We start from the raw sequence: 13,708 nt of genomic DNA, 5'->3' as shown, positions 1-13,708 counted from the left end.
CCCCCATCTCCTCCACATCATTGCCCCCCATCTCCACATCATTGCCCCCCCATCTCCTCCACATCATTCCCCCCCATCTCTTCCACATCATTGCCTCCCCCATCTCCTCCACATCATTGCCCCCCCATCTCCTCCACATCATTGCCCCCCATCTCCACATCATTGCCCCCCCCCATCTCCTCCACATCATTGCCCCCCCATCTCCTCCACATCATTGCCCCCCCATCTCTTCCACATCATTGCCCCCCATCTCCTCCACATCATTGCCCCCCCATCTCCTCCACATCATTGCCACCCCATCTCCTCCACATCATTGCCCCCCCATCTCCTCCACATCATTGCCCCCCCATCTCTTCCACATCATTGCCCCCCCATCTCTTCCACATCATTGCCCCCATCTCCTCCACATCATTGCCCCCCCATCTCCTCCACATCATTGCCCCCCCATCTCCACATCATTGCCCCACCTATCTCCACATCATTGCCCCCCCCATCTCTTCCACATCATTGCCCCCCATCTTTTCCACATTATTGCCCCCCCCATCTCTTCCACATCATTGCCCCCCCCATCTCCTCCACATCATTGCCCCCCCCCCCATCTCCTCCACATCATTGCCCCCCCATCTCCTCCACATCATTGCCCCCCCATCTCCTCCACATCATTGCCCCCCTCCCCCCTCCAGCTGATGCCAGGATGATTAAAAAATTTAAAATACACTTTTACTCACCTATACGCAGGCTCTCCTCAGCAGCACAGGGGGCTGAGTTCTTCTCCCGCTATAGTGCAGGCGCCGATGAGTGACGTCATCGGCGCCTGCACTGCGTGGGGGCCGAGTTCACAGGTCTCCTCTCAGTGAAGCGGCAGGTCCTGCGGCTCACACTGAGAGGAGGCTTAGCTGTGTGTGCACACAGCTGAAAGCGGCGCTCGCTCGCTCGCTCGCCTGGGGATCCGGGACAAGTGTCCTGGATCCCCATTAGCGGAGTGAGCACCTCTCCGCCCGGAGCCCCGCGTGCCATGAGTGGTTGCCGACCCCTGACTTCGTTTATTTTAAATTGGGGGGGCACAAGGGGGGGGGCACGGTCTGATCTAGGGGGGGCCATGGCCCCCTATGCCCCCCCCCCTAGCGACGCCACTGGTCAAGGGGTGAATGAAATGACACAGGGGGGTATGGAAAGGCACAGGGGGAAATGAAATGGCATAGGGAGAGATAAACGGTGAATTAAATGGCACAGGAGGGGATCCAGGGGGGAGGTATGAAATGGTACGGGGGGGGGGGGGTTGACATGGCACAAGGGGGGATGAAAAAACTAGACAGTCTAAGATTGCGCATGATTTTTCAAAGCTCAGTCTGTTTGGAAATCTGGGGCAGCTTACACTGTGTGCTCGACACCTCTGAGGTGGTGAAGTTAAAGACAGTTTTTTTGAATGCAAACATTTGAAAATTTTGCGCAATTTTACCCACAACTTTTTTCCACAGCCTTATCCCTTTAAATAATAAAAAAATAAAAAATTGGTGTGCATGGTGCAAACAAGACAAAATCCTTTGGAAAATGTGTGGTCTGTGTCACTTTTTTAACAAATCTTGCGCAGTCTACAGACACGCAAAAAAAAAAGGACGAAGTCAGGTATGGATATATATCCCCGCAAAGTGCTTACAACCCTTAGGCTAGGTTCAGACTACGGAATTTCCGCCTGCAATTCCGCTTTGCAGGCGGAAATTCCGCTTGCTAAAATGCATAGTGTAGAGAATGGGTTTCCGTTCACAAATTCACACTTTGGAATTTGCAAACGGAAAATCCACTTGGAAATTTCCGCCTAAAGAATGGCGTTGCTCTTTCTTCAGGCGGAAATCTATTGGAGACTGCAGTGTCTGCGCTGGCCGCACTCGGAATCTCGGGGCAGAAATTTTCTGCCCGGAGATTCCGTAGTCTGAACCTAGCCTTATAGTTGGGTAAGGGGGTGTGTGATCTCATTGCTCTAACTTAGTAAAATCCCTGCCAGACTACACAGTGAGTAGATATACGTATTCTAATGGGATGTCCCCTGGACCGTTGGCATGTTAATGAGCTGCTTTGCATATTCTCAACCTTTAAAGTGGTACTGTGGTGGAAAGCAAATGTTTTCAAGTCAACTGGTGCCAGAAAGTTAAACAGATTTGTAAATTACTTCTATTTATCAGCTGCTACTAGAGAGGAAGTTGTGTAGTTCGTACCAGTCTGACCACAGTGTCTGCCGACACCTCTGTCCATGTCATGAACTAACCGGAGCAGCAGCAATTTGCTATGGGGATTTGCTCCTACTCTGGACGGTTCCTGACATAAACAGAGGTGTCAGCAGAGAGCACTGTGGTCAGACTGGAAAGAACTACACAACCACCTCTGTAGTATACAGCAGTTGATAAGTACTGAAAGGATTAAGATTTTTACATTGAAGTGATTTACAGATCTGTTTAACTTTCTGGCACTAGTTGATTTGAAAAAAACGTTCCACTGGAGTACCTCTTTAACCTTTGGCCGTGGTAACAGAAATAAATCATGGCCAACACGAAAGGATACTTCATGGTTCTTCCTGATAATCTTTAGGAGGGGCGAGTCTGTGCACGTTATAGTCACATGATATTTGCTGACAATCATTTATTGCTCTCCTTTGTATAATTGCTGTCATGCTGCTATGACTCACTGTGTCCTGTGTCTAGAATTCTTTACGTGTTATTGCAGCGCAGTATGGTAATAGAGGGATGACTTCATGGGGCTAGTGACAACTAACAGGTAATGGGAAATCCCTTCATTCAACTTCCACGATCATGTGGTTAAGTGGTGTCATATACTACAGCCGGAGGCAATTCTTCATGGTCACATGAAGGAAACGGAGTCACATGTCAGCGGGGTGCTATTATATAGTTAGTTGTAATGTAATCATGACATGTACAGGCTTGGCTCAGTTAAAACCAACAGCTGGAGGCACATTGATTGAGAAACACTGGTGTTAAACAATGGTCCCCCTAACTTGTGACTCTTCAGTTATTACAAAACCACAACTCCCAGCATGCCCTGGCAACTGCAGGCTGTAAAGGCTTGCAGGGAGTTGTGGTTTTTCAACAGCTGGAGGCACACTAAAAGGCCACACACTCTTCTTTTTAGGTGTGACCTCTATTCTTAGAAACACTTAAAGGAGTACTCTGGTGCAGGAACACTTATCCCCTATCCAAGGGATCTCCTGTACGGCACCCTGGCAGTTCCCAGAAATGGGGCATGCGGATCCCGACACGCCACTCCATGTATCTCTATGGGAGATCCAGAGATCCAGCGTTCAGGTACTGTATCTCTGACTCTCCCATAGAGATACATGGAGTGGCGTGTCGGCTGCCGCTTCGTGCGGGGATCCGTACGCCCCATTTCTAGGAACTGCCAGGGTGCTATGCAGGAGATCCCTTGGATAGGGGATAAGTGGTCCGGCACAGGAGAACTCCTTTAAATTGCTCAAATTGGAACATTTAGGTCTCACCCACACTGTTGACATTATGACGACGGAATTGCTCATACAGAGTCTTATTGTTTTCAATGGGATTCTGCTGCTCTGTGCACATCGTGGGATTTTATATGTAGAACTCTTCCAGCAGAAATTACATCCATAAAGAAGATGTTCATTCTTTGGGCAAAATTTCCCCGGACTTCATTGCTGATCCGTGCGATCCTATCGCTGATAACTTTGGCAACACCCACCTAGACATAATCTCCGCCTGGAATATCTTCGGGCGGATATTCAGCAATATAATTGAGGCCTTAAAGTGGTACTCCGCTGCTCAGCCTTTGGAACAAAAAGACGTCATAACCCCGCCCCTCATGGTATCAAGCCATGCCCCCTCTCATAGACTTGCATTGAGGGGGCGTGACATCATGAGGGGGCGGGGCTATGACATCATGGTGCTGGCTTTAGTGTTCGGAACAGTTTGTTCCAAACGCTTAGCAGCAGAGTACCCCTTTAAAATCCACTCCCAGGAACACCCCAGAACACTCCTTAAGTGGCCCAGAAGGGTATACACGATATTACAGAAAAAGGGGAGGGGGGCTCAGCTAAAATATATTAACCCTGGGTGCTTAACCAACATTATATGAAGCCAACGCTGCAACAAACCCAGAAACAATGTACAATGGAAGCACACCAAAAATGATACAATAGATACAAAATATGACAATCTTTATTAGGAGCACATAATTACATAGCAAAAAAACACGACATAATAATGATAGACACAAAGAAAGTATGATTAAAACCATTTAAAAGGCCCATGTCGGGCCACACCACACAGATGAGACATGGTGTATGTCTCATCCAGACCTGGGTGAAGAAATGTAGTACCCCTACCACCAATGAAGTAATAATACCCTATGCCCCCGCCTGACCTGAATCACACAAGCACATATAGAGGGACAAGTGCACAATGCACAATTTAAACCTGTATACAGAGGTGTCACAATGAAATATCGGAGATGATAGGGAATCTCTAGAACTAAATAACCGAACAGTCAATAAATATGAACAAATGAACTAGAGATGCCAGCATAGGGTTGCCTAGATACGGTCAGATGGGAGGCAAGGCCAACACACGGTGGGAACAAATATCACCCATACGCCCAGGTCAGAAGAACCTTCACGCGTTCCGTCACTGAGTGACTTCCTCAGGAGGGTATACACACCATGTAAACAGATCATACAGCTGCTATGGTGCCCTTGAGGCCAAGCAATAGTTGGTCTAATTGCATGTGTTATTGTAATGAAAGTGTGCAGAACTTCTCCCTCCCGGGAACTTAAAATTTGCAAAATTGGTGTGGAATTTGAGCGGAAATCTTCGCAGGAATTCCACATGATTCTGCAGCTCAGCAAAAAGATAGACTTTATCTAATAGAACACTAACAATTTGTGCAGATTTCACGCAGAATCTGCATGCATTCCGCAAGCTTTCTGTGCAAATTCCGCAAAAATTAGGCAGAAATCAAGCCCCATTGACTTTAATGGTATTCAGCAGCCAAAGTCCGTAAAAATATAAGACCAGACTTATATTTTTCCAGACCGCGGAATGCAGGATTTCCGCTGCGGCAATTCTGCTATGTGAATATCCTTGCAGAATCTAATTAAAATTAATGGGCAACACATTTAGGTGGAATTCCGCACAGAATTTCCATCATGTGAACACAGCCTTAGGGTGAGGTCACACAGTGCATACGCAGAGTATTTCACACAGTGGATGTGCCGCCTTTCACACAGTGGTTGTGCCGCCGGCAGTCACGAGTGACAACACAGAGCTGTCCAAGCATGCTGGAGTCACACTGTTTGGAAAACACTGCTGTAAGCTCCCGCGAACAAGACCCTCACTCCACTTGTGCTGCATTGCTAGTAAATGGGGTTGTATAGCTCCCCAAAAATGGTCACCGCTGCGATCCTACAGTCCTTCCTAGATCGATTCCTATTCGGTCATAGACACTTATGGGTTGCAACGCAACCTTATACACTCAGAATAGCCATGATGCAGCAGGATCCCCGTGGTATGTCATGGCGATCTTTGGCTGCATAACCTAAGGCCACATGGCAATCTGAGGACAGACACCTTTACATCGTAATGTCGCGCTACTGAATTGGAACTAATGATGGTGAATGTTTGGCTCTCGATCGCCGCAATTTGTGGGTTGCAATGCTACCACAGTCATTATAATCGGTGGTGATGTAGGAGTGTCACACTGTGATATTACAAGTTGCAGTGCAGCCCTAGCCTTAGGCTAAGTTTCCACTTGGTTTCCCCCCAAAAACGCCAAAATGAAAAAACGCTGCGGCCAGATGTTAGCTGTAAATCAAAGCGAAATCGCAAAATTCTTTTTCCACTTTGCGTTTTTCAGTTTGGCGTTTTTTTTAACCCCTTCCCGACCCAGGACATACCGGTACATCCTGGGTCCTCTCCTTTTCTATAATGCAGGGCCACGGCATCATAGCGGGTCAGGCCCGGCACGTCCGGCTAATAGCATGCGGCACTGATCGATGTGCTGCACGCTATTAACCCTTTAGATGCGGCATTCAAAGTTGATTGTCGTGTCTAAAGTGAAAGCTAATCAGTGCCGATTACCTCAGTGGGCTGTTCGGACCCGTCGCGGCGTCCCGAACAGCTGGAGGACATGAGGAGGTTGCCTTACCTTCCTCTTCCGTGTCAGATCGCCGAATGACTGCTCAGTGCCTGAGATCCAGGCAGGAGCAGTCAAGTGGCAGAAACACTGATCAATGCTATGCTATGGCATAGCATTGAACAGTATGAGAGATCAATGTACTGCATGTTATAGTCCCCTATGGGGGCTATAACATTACAAAGAAAAAGTGAAGAAGAAAAAAGTTACTAAAGATCAAGTATCACCCCCCTTTTCCCATTTAAAATAAAAAAAACTGTGTAAATAAAAATAAACATATGCGGTATCGCCACGTGTGGAAATATCCAAATTATAAAAATATATTGTTAATTAAACCGCATGGTCAATGGCGTACACCCCAAAAAATTGCAAAGTCCAAAATAGCATAGTTTTGGTCACTTTTTATATCATGAAAGAATGAATAAAAATCGACCAAATAGTCCAATAAATAAAAAAATGGTACCGCTAAAAAAAAATAAAAAAAAAGTTATGAGTCAGAAGATAACAATTTTAAACATATAAATTTTCCAGATTTTTCCCAGAAATACGACAAAATCAAACCTATATAAGTAGGGTATCATTTAAATCATATGGACCTACAGAATAAAGAGAAGGTGTTATTTTTACCGAAAAATTTACTGCATAGAAACAGAAGCCCCCAAAATTTTGGCGCACAATGATTTTATTTTCCATTTCGCCGTAGATTTTTGGGTAAAATGACTGATGTCATTAAATAGTAGAATTGGTGGCGCAAAAAATAAGCCATCATATGGATTTTTAGGTGCAAAATTGAAAGAGTTATTATTTTTTTAAAGGTAAGGAAGAAAAAACAAAAGTGCAAAAACTGAAAAATCCCGGGTCATGAAGGGGGTTAATCTTTTTGGAAGTTTTTCACTCTTATTTAGCTCCTTGGCGGATTTGCAAAGTCACAGCATGTTGAGCCTATGGCGTTTTTTTCCCTGAAATCGTGGCTTTTTTCTCCCAAAGGCAAAATTTTTACTTGTTTTTTTTCTGGCTCCAAAAACGCCAGAAGAAAAAAAGTCAGAAAAAACTCAATTTTCCTGTATTTGGCGTTTTTTCTTGCACTTTTTCTGTAGTTTTTTTGCCTTTGAGTAGAAATTAAATTTTTGGTCCCTTTGACGTTTTTTCAAAATTTGTTAGGTACCAAAAAAAAAAGGATGCAGTAGTGATGGAAAAAATGTATTTAACGAAATTTATATTTTTTTTAATGAAATTTTAATTAACTTTTAAACAGGGATCAAGTTATGTGGGCAGGCAGGGCATTAAAAATGTAGCCGACAGTAATAAAAATGTAGTGTGTGTGTGTGTGTGTGTGTGTTTTTCAATTTTTTTTCTTTATTTTGTATATTTTTTGGGTAGTACCGTACTACTACTCCCAGCATGGAAGACACTGTTCCATGGTGGGAGTAGTAGTTCCTGTACTAATAGACAGATCGCCCCGGGTGTCACTCCTAACACCTGATGCGATCGTCCATAATATATCAGAGATGCGGAGCAGCTCTATACAGCGCTCGCATCTCTGCACTATACTCCGGGCCGGCCAGTGATGTGAATAGAAATTCACATCACTCATTCATATTTTCCGCCCAGAGTAATGGTTGGATGGTGGCAGCCAATCACCGCTCTCAGAGGGAAATATGAATGGTGAGTTGCCGGCCGGAGTACAGGGTGGGCCACTTCTATGGATACACCTTAATAAAATGGGAATGGTTGGTGATATTAACTTCCTGTTTGTGTCACATTAGTATATGTGAGGGGGGAAATTTTCAAGATGGGTGGTGACCATGGTGGCCATTTTGAATCCAACTTTTGTTTTTTCAATAGGAAGAGGGTCATGTGACACATCAAACTTATTGGGAATTTCACAAGAAAAACAATGATGTGCTTGTTTTTAACGTAACTTTATTCTTTCATGAGTTATTTACAAGTTTCTGACTACTTATAAAATGTGTTCAATGTGCTGCCCATTGTGTTGGATTGTCAATGCAACCCTCTTCTCCCACTCTTCACACACTGATAGCAACACCGCAGGAGAAATGCTAGCACAGGCTTCCAGTATCCGTAGTTTCAGGTGCTGCAGAATGGGCAAAACAAAAATTGGAACAGGACCTTCAGTTTACGCAGAAGATTTTGTTTAGTGATGAGGCAAACTTTTATGTGAATGGTGAAGTTAACAAACAAAACCACCGCTATTTGTCTGACACTAATCCACATTGGATAGATCCCTCCAAGACTGCTGGAACACAAAAATTGATGGTATGGTGTGGTATATGGGGTACAAAGATAGTGGGGCCATTCTTCATCAATGGAAACCTCAAGGCCACTAGATATGCAAAATTGCGACATGATGATGTGTTTCCCTCTTTATGCACTGAAGCTGGCACGTTCCCTGAATTTTTCCAGCAAGATGGTGCACCACCGCATTATGGGTGTCAGGTCCGAGCATTCCTAGATGAACAGTTTCCTGAAAAGGTGATTGGTCGTCGTGGACCAGTTGAATGGACCCCAAGGTCTCCCAATCTGACCCCCTTAGACTTTTATCTTTGGGGTCATCTGAAGGCAATTGTCTATGCTGTGAAGATACGAGATGTGCAGCACCTGAAACTACGGATACTGGAAGCCTGTGCTAGCATTTCTCCTGCGGTGTTGCTATCAGTGTGTGAAGAGTGGGAGAAGAGGGTTGCATTGACAATCCAACACAATGGGCAGCACATTGAACACATTTTATAAGTGGTCAGAAACTTGTAAATAACGAATGAAAGAATAAAGTTACGTTAAAACCAAGCACGTCATTGTTTTTCTTTTGAAATTCCCAATAAGTTTGATGTGTCACATGACCCTCTTCCTATTGGAAAAACAAAAGTTGGATTGGTCACCACCCATCTTGAAAAGTTTCCACCCTCACATATACTAATGTGCCACAAACAGGAACTTAATATCACCAACCATTCCCATTTTATTAAGGTGTATCCATATAAATGGCCCACCCTGTACAGAGCAGAGACACGAGCGCAGGAGAAAGCCGCTCCGCATCTCAGGGATGAAGGATGATCGCAGCGGGTGTCACTTCTGACACCCGCTGTGATCCTCCTGTGTAATGTATAGATGCGGCCGCTCTTCTATGGTCCCCTGCACTGCCGTATATATACACATATTCATATTTCCCACAGAGAGTTGTGATTAGCTGGAGCCATCTGGCCAATCACAGCTCTCTGCGGGAAATATGAATGGGTGTATATATACGGGGGGGACCATAGAAGAACGGCTGGCCGCATCTCCCACGTGTCGTTTTTCTTGGTGTTTTTTTTACTCCCATAGAGTTCCATGGGAGAAAAATGCCATGATTTCAGGGAAAAATACGCCATAGGCTCAACATGCTGCGACATTGCAAAACCGCCAAGGAGCTAAAAAAAAGAGTGAAAAAAATCCAAAAGGATTAATAAAACGCCAAACTGAAAAACAAAAAGTGGAAAAAGAATTTTGCGATTTCTCATTGATTTACAGCTAACATCTGGCCACAGCGTTTTTTCAATAGAAAAAAACACCAAGGGGGCCATTTTGGCGTTTTTTTGGGGGAACATACACACAAAAAACCAAGTGGAAACTTAGCCTTAGAAGTCTATGGGAGTAAAAAGAAAAACGCCATCTGGGTTTTAACTCTGGCGTTTTTGCAGGCGGTTTTTATTGTTTTTTGGACTTTAGCGATCCAAAAAAGTGATGGAGATACCTTTTTTAATAAAATTTCGTAAGGTACCATTAAAAAAAAATATTTAAAAAGATACAGTAGTGATGGAACAAATTGTATTTATTGAAATTTCTCTTTTTATAACAAAATTTTAATTAATTTTTAAACAGGGATCAATTTACGTGTGCGGGCAAGGAACTAAAAATGTAGCCGACAATAATAAAAATGTAGTGTGTGTGTGTGTTTTTCACTTCCCCCCCCCCCCCCCATTTTTTAGGTAGTACTACTACTCTCAGCATGATGGGAGTAGTAGTACCTGTACTAAATGACAGATCGCCCCGGGTGTCAGACACCCGTTGCGATCCTCCTGTATAATGTATAGTTGTGGCCAGCCGCTCTTCTATGGTCCCCTGCACTGCCGTATATATACACCTATTAATATTTCCCACAGAGAGCTGTGATTGGCCAGATGGTTCCAGTCAATCACAACTCTCTGTGGGAAATATGATTAGGTGTGTATATACATCAGTGCAGGGGACCATAGAAGAGCGGCCGCATCTATACATTATACTGGAGGATCATAGCAGGTGTCAGGAGTGACATCCGCTTTGATCTGTCTATTAATGTAGGTACTACAGCTCCCAGCATGGAGCAGAGTGTGCCCCATGTTGGGAGTAGTAGTACCTGCAGTTAAGGACAGATCACAGCGGGTATCACTCCTGACACCCGCTGTGATCCTCCTTCATCCCTGAGATGCGGAGCGGCTTTCTCCTGCGCTCACATCTCTGCACTATAATCCGACCGGTCACTCACCATTCATATTTCCCTCTGAGAGCGGTGATTGGCTGCCACCATCCGGCCAATCCCCACTCTGGGCGGAAAATATGAGTGAGTGATGTTCTATTCACATCACTAGCCGGCCGGAGTATAGTGCAGAGATGCGAGTGCTGTATAGAGCTGCTCCACATCTCTGCTATATTATGGACGATCGCATAGGGTGTCAGGAGTGACACCCGGGGTGATCTGTTTATTAGTACAGGAACTACTACTCCCATCATGGAACAGTGTGTTCCATGCTGGGAGTAGTAGTACTACCTGAAAAATACACTACACTACATTTTTATTATTGTTGGCTAAATTTTTTGTGCCCTGCCCACCCACATAAATTGATCCCTGTTTTAACCTCTTCAGGACGCCGGGCGTATGCATACACCCGTAGGAATTTCGGTCCCCGCCGCTAGCCGGTTGGGGACCGGACCGGGATGCCTGCTGGAATCATTCAGCAGGCATCCCGGCACATCGCCAAGGGGGGTACTAAGACCCCCCATGTTGGCGATCGCAGAAAATCGCATGTCAATTCAGACATGCGATTTTCTGCTAAAATAGGGATTTTAGCGAAAATAGGGATGATAGGAGCTGTCAGTGACACCCCCGATCATCCTGAGGGATAGGAGCAAGGTCGCAGTGCTGCGATCTCCTCCTATCCCCTGCCATTGGTCAGAACTGATTGTGACCAATGGCAGCGCAGGACAGTGGGTTGCCATGGCAACCCTGATCCTGCCCACCCCTGGATGTCGTGGGGAACATGGGGAGAAGATGGAGGCCGGTACCTGGAGGAGAAGATGCGTGGGGACCGCCGATCGTCGCTGGAGACAGGCGCAGGTAGGGAAACGACGGTGGGGGGGTGAAAGGAAGGGGGCAGTAAGCGATATTTACTGCTGCCCCTCCTAGTGGGTGCCAAACTGCAACTCCCAGCATGCCTAGACAGCCAAAAGGCTGTCTGGGCATGCTGGGAGTTGTAGTTTTGCAACATCCGGAGGTCCACAGTTTGGAGACAACTGTTACAGTCATGCCCAAACGGTAGCCCTCCAGATGTTGCCAAACTACAACTCTCAGCATGCCCAGACTGCCCAGGCATGCTGGGAATTGTAGTTCTGTAACATCTGTCCCTTCAGATTTTGCAATTTTCATGAAATTTTTTGAAAATTGCTGCTCAACTTTGAAGCCCTATAATTTTTTCAAAAAGTATAAATATGTCAATTTTATGATGCAAACATAAAGAGGACATATTGTATTTGTGAATAAAAATAAAAATTATTTGGAATATCCATTTCCTTACAAGCAGAGAGCTTCAAAGTTAGAAAAGTGCAAAATTTTCAAAATTTTCATGAAATTTGGGGATTTTTCACCAAATAAGGATGCAAGGAATGCCGAAAATTTACCACCAAAATAAAGTAGAATATGTCACGAAAAAACTCTCTCAGAATCAGAATATTTGGTAAAAGCGTTTTCGAGTTATTAATTCGTAAAGCAACGATGGTCAGAATTGCGAAAAAGGGCTCAGTCCTTAAGGTGAAAAAGGTCTGTGTCCTTAAGGGGTTAAACATTAATTAAAATTTCATGATAAAAAATATACATTTTGTTAACTACATTTTTTTCCATCACTACTGCATCCTTTTTTTTTTTTTTTTTTTTCTTTTTTGGTACCCAACAAATTTTAAAAAAATTTCAAAGGGGGCAAAAATGCAATTTCCACTCAAAGGCAAAAAACATCAGAAAAAAACGTCAAACACAGGAAAATGCTGTGTCGTTTTTTCTGGAGTTTTTTTCTTGTGTTTTTTTGGGCCACAAAAAAAAAAAAAAAAATAAGTCGAAACTTAGCCTTAGGCTATGTTCACATGGCAGATTTTTTGTGGAATGTACAACGTGATTCCCACCATGTGTGCAACAGAATCCCATTAAAAAAAAAAAAATTCTGCTCTGATATTGTGCCGTGTGAACATGGCCCTAACCTGGGACTTCACATGTAATGTTAGTGAAAGGCGGCGTGTTGCGATATAGAGCTACTGTCGCAAAAAATCGATTTTGGTCGGATTTTTGGTCACAGGTCGCAAGCGGCTTTGTCAGTATTGTGACTTCTAAGCGATTTGGCAAATGTTTTATTTTTATTTTATTGCAACTGTCATAAAGTCGCAAACACATCGCACATATAATCTTGGTCGCACAATCTAAATGCGATTTTGTGTCGCTCAATACATGTGGCTGTGTGGTCCTAGGCTTATACGTATTATGGGCAACATTGTCTTTAGACAGTTTTTTGTGTCTAAAAAGGGATAAAAAAAAAGGAGCAAGCAGGGTTTATTGTGCCTTTTGGTTTACACATTTCTGCTGATTTTGAGTTGCAATCGACTGATTTTGGTAATACACATGATATGGAAGGGTTTTATCAAAAAAGGCACAAAGCCACTGAAAAGTCTCTAAAACTACACCAGCCCAGACTTAGCTTTTTGGTGTATGTGAAGAGAGAAATTTCAGAAAATGTGACCTGCACAAAATGTATCAAATGCTCTGCTACCATTTAATACATCTGGTGCTCCTACACATTACCGGCACACACAAAAAGGTGTACAAAATGCTTCACTTACACTACAATGATAAATGTGGGCCTATGTCTGTACACTGATGTCGCCGCTTTAAGTACAACTGTGCTGTTATGTTTGCTCCCGGTGCATGCTGGGAGAGTGGGCGGAGTGTCAGGGCTGCTGTAGGGAACAGTAGCTGCTGGAGGTGTAGTGGTGACAGAGCGGTGACAGAGAGGTGCACAACATACACCAGATGTGAGTATCACACAAGGTGAGGGGTCCTGGGTGGGCACATCCTTTACTGTCCCCCATACCTGTAGCTTCCTCCAGAACACTCTCTGCTGGGACTATTGGTTCTACCACAGAGCAGGCTGAGCTGTCATGTCACCGGCACTACTACAGCTTCATTCCTGCCAGACCTGTTCTGTATTTTGTTCGCAAGTCCCTGTGTTACAGATGTAGCAGAACT

The 13,708-nt window shown here is 44.4% G+C and overlaps 1 protein-coding gene across 3 annotated transcripts in view; it reads left to right on the top strand.

Annotated features, from left to right (window-relative positions):
* Positions 1–13,708, top strand: part of SPART (spartin) — an 89,088-nt gene that overhangs the window by 24,284 nt on the left and 51,096 nt on the right. The window contains exon 1 of one of the 3 annotated variants that reach the window (XM_056561931.1): positions 13,404–13,494. The exons of 1 other annotated variant lie outside the window; for it this stretch is intronic. The gene's annotated coding sequence lies outside the window, so the exon portion shown is untranslated. Of the gene's footprint in view, positions 1–13,403; positions 13,511–13,708 lie in introns of those variants that run through there. One more of the 3 variants, XM_056561930.1, reaches the window with a different exon arrangement.

This window comes from Hyla sarda, chromosome 2 (assembly GCF_029499605.1).
Source record: "Hyla sarda isolate aHylSar1 chromosome 2, aHylSar1.hap1, whole genome shotgun sequence".
Lineage (NCBI taxonomy): Eukaryota > Metazoa > Chordata > Amphibia > Anura > Hylidae > Hyla > Hyla sarda.
Note: the sequence above shows the minus strand (reverse complement) of the source record. Positions and strands in the feature narration are given on the sequence as shown.